Source organism: Teleopsis dalmanni, unplaced genomic scaffold, assembly GCF_002237135.1.
Source record: "Teleopsis dalmanni isolate 2A unplaced genomic scaffold, ASM223713v2 unscaffolded_contig_2962, whole genome shotgun sequence".
Taxonomy (NCBI): Eukaryota; Metazoa; Arthropoda; class Insecta; order Diptera; family Diopsidae; genus Teleopsis; species Teleopsis dalmanni.
In genome coordinates this window covers 1-5,928 of record NW_024034344.1, presented here as the reverse complement: position 1 = coordinate 5,928, position 5,928 = coordinate 1, and the positions used below count along the sequence as shown (strand labels likewise).

At 47.0% G+C, this 5,928-nt stretch overlaps 2 non-coding genes and 1 pseudogene across 2 annotated transcripts; all 3 read left to right on the top strand.

Annotated features, from left to right (window-relative positions):
- Positions 1-2,195: 2,195 nt before the first annotated feature.
- Trnai-gau lies at positions 2,196-2,269 on the top strand. The gene has a single exon. It is a non-coding gene; the product is annotated as a tRNA-Ile (tRNA).
- Positions 2,270-2,316: 47 nt separating this feature from the next.
- Trnaa-ugc lies at positions 2,317-2,389 on the top strand. Its single transcript has one exon. It is a non-coding gene; the product is annotated as a tRNA-Ala (tRNA).
- Positions 2,390-5,811: 3,422 nt separating this feature from the next.
- On the top strand, positions 5,812-5,926 carry LOC119664927 (annotated as a pseudogene).
- Positions 5,927-5,928: the final 2 nt, after the last annotated feature.

Genomic DNA, 5,928 nt, shown 5'->3' with positions numbered 1-5,928 from the left:
ACGAGTTGGCCCAGGAATAATTGCAGCACAAGAGCAAAATTCCTAAACAGAATGTTTTTCTATTTATAAGAAGGGCCATATTTTACTTAATTTATTTAATGATAAAATCATTTGAAATAGTTTAAAGAAAAAATTCAAATATAAATAGGTCAAAATTTAAATAAAAATTTTAAAATATGATTAATAAAAATACAACCGAGCACTAAAATCAAAAATAATTAAAAAAGGGGGTTGTGTTAGGTTAGGAATGCTGTAGAATGCACATCCATCGGCGGTGATGAAGATTAAAACTTCTGATAAAACAATGACTTGGTTGAATTGATTAAGTTGGGTTTTAGAAAGGAAGTTTAAAAAATAATTTGAAATCACAGTTGACTTTCTAGAGATAGAGAGTAATATAGCCGACCTAGCTTGATGCTGACGAAGCATGAAGAAGATCATTAAGAGAATATGAAGAACAACTTGTGTGGATTTTTACTGATTGATTGATCGAAATATTATCATTGATTGATTGGTTTAAATTACTCGAAGTTTATTTGAGAGAATTTGTCAGTACATTGATGAGCCAGAATTGTGACCTTAAGTCACTAATGATTTTAACTGAAGAGTTTGATCATGGCTCAGATTGAACGCTGGCGGCAGGCTTAACACATGCAAGTCGAGCGGGGGAGATTGCTTCGGTAATTGACCTAGCGGCGGACGGGTGAGTAATACTTAGGAATCTGCCTATTAATGGGGGACAACATCTCGAAAGGGATGCTAATACCGCATACGTCCTACGGGAGAAAGCAGGGGATCACTTGTGACCTTGCGCTAATAGATGAGCCTAAGTCGGATTAGCTAGTTGGTGGGGTAAAGGCCTACCAAGGCGACGATCTGTAGCGGGTCTGAGAGGATGATCCGCCACACTGGGACTGAGACACGGCCCAGACTCCTACGGGAGGCAGCAGTGGGGAATATTGGACAATGGGGGGAACCCTGATCCAGCCATGCCGCGTGTGTGAAGAAGGCCTTATGGTTGTAAAGCACTTTAAGCGAGGAGGAGGCTCTTTTGGTTAATACCCAAGATGAGTGGACGTTACTCGCAGAATAAGCACCGGCTAACTCTGTGCCAGCAGCCGCGGTAATACAGAGGGTGCGAGCGTTAATCGGATTTACTGGGCGTAAAGCGTGCGTAGGCGGCTTTTTAAGTCGGATGTGAAATCCCCGAGCTTAACTTGGGAATTGCATTCGATACTGGGAAGCTAGAGTATGGGAGAGGATGGTAGAATTCCAGGTGTAGCGGTGAAATGCGTAGAGATCTGGAGGAATACCGATGGCGAAGGCAGCCATCTGGCCTAATACTGACGCTGAGGTACGAAAGCATGGGGAGCAAACAGGATTAGATACCCTGGTAGTCCATGCCGTAAACGATGTCTACTAGCCGTTGGGGTCTTTGAGACTTTAGTGGCGCAGCTAACGCGATAAGTAGACCGCCTGGGGAGTACGGTCGCAAGACTAAAACTCAAATGAATTGACGGGGGCCCGCACAAGCGGTGGAGCATGTGGTTTAATTCGATGCAACGCGAAGAACCTTACCTGGTCTTGACATAGTAAGAACTTTCCAGAGATGGATTGGTGCCTTCGGGAACTTACATACAGGTGCTGCATGGCTGTCGTCAGCTCGTGTCGTGAGATGTTGGGTTAAGTCCCGCAACGAGCGCAACCCTTTTCCTTACTTGCCAGCATTTCGGATGGGAACTTTAAGGATACTGCCAGTGACAAACTGGAGGAAGGCGGGGACGACGTCAAGTCATCATGGCCCTTACGACCAGGGCTACACACGTGCTACAATGGTCGGTACAAAGGGTTGCTACCTAGCGATAGGATGCTAATCTCAAAAAGCCGATCGTAGTCCGGATTGGAGTCTGCAACTCGACTCCATGAAGTCGGAATCGCTAGTAATCGCGGATCAGAATGCCGCGGTGAATACGTTCCCGGGCCTTGTACACACCGCCCGTCACACCATGGGAGTTTGTTGCACCAGAAGTAGGTAGTCTAACCGTAAGGAGGACGCTTACCACGGTGTGGCCGATGACTGGGGTGAAGTCGTAACAAGGTAGCCGTAGGGGAACCTGCGGCTGGATCACCTCCTTAACGAAAGATTGACGATTGGTAAGAATCCACAACAAGTTGTTCTTCATTGATGTATCTGAGGGTCTGTAGCTCAGTTGGTTAGAGCACACGCTTGATAAGCGTGGGGTCACAAGTTCAAGTCTTGTCAGACCCACCAAGTCTACTGAACACAGAAGAGCAGATATATTAAGATCTTAAGCTGGGGACTTAGCTTAGTTGGTAGAGCGCCTGCTTTGCACGCAGGAGGTCAGGAGTTCGACTCTCCTAGTCTCCACCACTACTACGCAGTTACCTGATTAAAAAAAGATTGATTATAGAAATTAATGAACTGAAGTTTATAGAGTTTATTAACTTCTGTGATTTATCACAGTGAACTACTTGCTGACGAGGCGGTAGAGAATCATTAACAGAATATATTTGAGTTGAAATAATTGTTTAACTCGTTTTATGAAGCTTAACAAGCAATTGTTAATGTGGAGTGAAATGAGAACTAGCGATAAAACTGAATCAAGCGTTTTGGTATATGAATTAAATTGAAGCTGTACAGTGATTAAGTTCACAAGCAACAAATAGAAGTGGTTAAATCCACATTGTTGATCCTCCTTGTAGGGATTAACGACTGTTTGGGGTTGTATAGTCAAGTAATTAAGTGCATGTGGTGGATGCCTTGGCAGTCAGAGGCGATGAAAGACGTAATAGCCTGCGATAAGCTTCGGGGAGGCGGCAAATATCCTGTGATCCGGAGATTTCTGAATGGGGAAACCCACTTACCATAAGGTAGGTATCGCATGATGAATACATAGTCATGCGAGGCGAACGAGGGGAAGTGAAACATCTCAGTACCCTTAGGAAAAGAAATCAATTGAGATTCCCTCAGTAGCGGCGAGCGAACGGGGATCAGCCCATTAAGTTATATGTGTATTAGCGGAAAGCTCTGGGAAGTGCTACCGTAGAGGGTGATAGTCCCGTACACGAAAGTGCACATATAATGATGACGAGTAGGGCGAGGCACGTGAAACCTTGTCTGAATATGGGGGGACCATCCTCCAAGGCTAAATACTCCTGACTGACCGATAGTGAACCAGTACCGTGAGGGAAAGGCGAAAAGAACCCCTGTGAGGGGAGTGAAATAGATCCTGAAACCGCATGCATACAAGCAGTGGGAGCCAACTTGTTTGGTGACTGCGTACCTTTTGTATAATGGGTCAGCGACTTATATTCAGTAGCAAGGTTAACCGTATAGGGGAGCCGTAGAGAAATCGAGTCTTAATAGGGCGTTTAGTTGCTGGGTATAGACCCGAAACCGGGTGATCTATCCATGAGCAGGTTGAAGGTTGGGTAACACTAACTGGAGGACCGAACCCACTGTCGTTGAAAAGCCAGGGGATGACTTGTGGATAGGGGTGAAAGGCTAATCAAACTCGGTGATAGCTGGTTCTCCCCGAAAGCTATTTAGGTAGCGCCTCGGACGAATACCATAGGGGGTAGAGCACTGTTTCGGCTAGGGGGTCATCCCGACTTACCAAACCGATGCAAACTCCGAATACCTATGAGTACTATCCGGGAGACAGACTGCGGGTGCTAACGTCCGTAGTCAAGAGGAAAACAATCCAGACCGCCAGCTAAGGCCCCAAAATTATAGTTAAGTGGGAAACGATGTGGGAAGGCATAGACAGCTAGGAGGTTGGCTTAGAAGCAGCCACCCTTTAAAGAAAGCGTAATAGCTCACTAGTCGAGTCGGCCTGCGCGGAAGATGTAACGGGGCTAAAACTATATGCCGAAGCTGCGGATGTATACATTGTATACGTGGTAGGGGAGCGTTCTGTAAGCCGATGAAGGTGTGTTGAGAAGCATGCTGGAGGTATCAGAAGTGCGAATGCTGACGTGAGTAACGACAAAACGGGTGAAAAACCCGTTCGCTGAAAGACCAAGGGTTCCAGTCCAACGTTAATCGGGGCTGGGTGAGTCGACCCCTAAGGCGAGGCCGAGAGGCGTAGTCGATGGGAAATTGGTTAATATTCCAATACTTCTGTGTAATGCGATGAGAGGACGGAGAAAGTTAAGTCAGCCTGGCGTTGGTTGTCCAGGTGAAAGGTTGTAGGCATGCATCTTAGGCAAATCCGGGGTGCTCTATGCTGAGAACTGATAGCAAGCGAGTTTACTCGTGAAGTGGCTGATACTATGCTTCCAGGAAAAGTCTCTAAGCTTCAGTTACACAGGAATCGTACCCGAAACCGACACAGGTGGTCAGGTCGAGTAGACCAAAGCGCTTGAGAGAACTCTGCTGAAGGAACTAGGCAAAATGGTACCGTAACTTCGGGAGAAGGTACGCTGCTGACGGTGATAGGACTTGCTCCTTGAGCTATTGGCAGCCACAGAAACCAGGCCCCTGCAACTGTTTATTAAAAACATAGCACTCTGCAAACACGAAAGTGGACGTATAGGGTGTGATGCCTGCCCGGTGCTGGAAGGTTAATTGATGGGGTTAGCGTAAGCGAAGCTCTTGATCGAAGCCCCAGTAAACGGCGGCCGTAACTATAACGGTCCTAAGGTAGCGAAATTCCTTGTCGGGTAAGTTCCGACCTGCACGAATGGCATAATGATGGGGGCGCTGTCTCCAGCAGAGGCTCAGTGAAATCGAAATCGCCGTGAAGATGCGGTGTACCCGCGGCTAGACGGAAAGACCCCGTGAACCTTTACTGCAGCTTGACATTGAACTTTGATCTTACTTGTGTAGGATAGGTGGGAGGCTTAGAAGTAGCGACGCCAGTTGCTATGGAGCCATCCTTGAAATACCACCCTGGTAATATTGAGGTTCTAACTCTGTCCCGTTATCCGGGACGAGGACCATGTCTGGTGGGTAGTTTGACTGGGGCGGTCTCCTCCTAAAGAGTAACGGAGGAGTACGAAGGTGCGCTCAGCGTGGTCGGAAATCACGCGTAGAGTATAAAGGCAAAAGCGCGCTTAACTGCGAGACCCACAAGTCGAGCAGGTACGAAAGTAGGTCTTAGTGATCCGGTGGTTCTGTATGGAAGGGCCATCGCTCAACGGATAAAAGGTACTCTGGGGATAACAGGCTGATACCGCCCAAGAGTTCATATCGACGGCGGTGTTTGGCACCTCGATGTCGGCTCATCTCATCCTGGGGCTGAAGCAGGTCCCAAGGGTATGGCTGTTCGCCATTTAAAGAGGTACGCGAGCTGGGTTTAGAACGTCGTGAGACAGTTCGGTCCCTATCTACCGTGGGCGTTGGAAATTTGAGAGGATCTGCTCCTAGTACGAGAGGACCAGAGTGGACGAACCTCTGGTGTACCGGTTGTGACGCCAGTCGCATCGCCGGGTAGCTATGTTCGGAAGGGATAACCGCTGAAAGCATCTAAGCGGGAAGCCTACCTCAAGATAAGATTTCCCTAGGACTTTATGTCCTCTAAAGAGCCGTTGAAGACTACGACGTTGATAGGTTGGATGTGGAAGTGCGGTGACGCATGAAGCTGACCAATACTAATTGCTCGTGAGGCTTGACTATACAACACCCAAGCAGTTGTATATGAAGCATCATTTGATTCATAAAAGATCAAAGAAACTTGATTTAGTTGTAAAGCTAGTTAAAATAATCAACTCAAATGTTCTTCTGTTAAACTCATTTGGAACAAAGTAAGGCATACCCATAAGACCCGAAAAAGTCCATAACAGTTTGCTGGCGACAATAGCAAGAGTGAACCACCTGATCCCTTCCCGAACTCAGAAGTGAAACCTCTTAGCGCTGATGGTAGTGTGGGGTTACCCATGTGAGAGTAAGTCATCGCCAGCTTT